Raw genomic sequence first — 595 nt, forward strand, 5'->3', positions numbered from 1 at the left:
GGTGGGTGGGAGCCAAAACCTGCCCTCCCCACCACCTTGGGTTTAAGGGAAAATCTCAGGTCAGAGCCCTGCAGATCAGAAAGGCTTTTTTGAAGCAACCCATCATGTTTGCAGGCATGTGGCGGATCCCTGGCTCGGTGGTACCTCATTTACCCCGAGGACAAACGGACAGGACCGTGGCTACCCCCTCCTCTGCCCTCCGCCTGGGCAGAATCAGGGAGCGCACTCACCTCCTATTCAGAGAAAAATCCATCCCAGTCTTGTTTTTTTAACATTTCCAGTAAAACCAAAGCATTTGAGAGTTCAGACTCTTGCCCGTGGCGCTTGTTGCATGAGGCTAAGGAATTGAAATCAGCTCTAAAGCGGGTATAAAGCAAGCAAACCTAGTCAAGGGAAATAAAGTGAAAAGCAGGCAGTGTGATTATTTCTCCAGGCGGGTGAAGGCTTCAGCAGAGGTCAGGCTCTGCACCGCTGGAGTCCAGCAAGGGGACCAGAGCAAGGGACAATTGTGGCGACGGGCTGGGAGCAGCTGTCCCTTCCCTTTAGCAGCGGGGGGTTCACGGGCTGCGTGCATGTGTGGAAAAAAACTTCCCCG

Source organism: Egretta garzetta, unplaced genomic scaffold (assembly GCF_000687185.1).
Source record: "Egretta garzetta isolate BGI_Z169 unplaced genomic scaffold, ASM68718v1 scaffold417, whole genome shotgun sequence".
Classification (NCBI taxonomy): domain Eukaryota; kingdom Metazoa; phylum Chordata; class Aves; order Pelecaniformes; family Ardeidae; genus Egretta; species Egretta garzetta.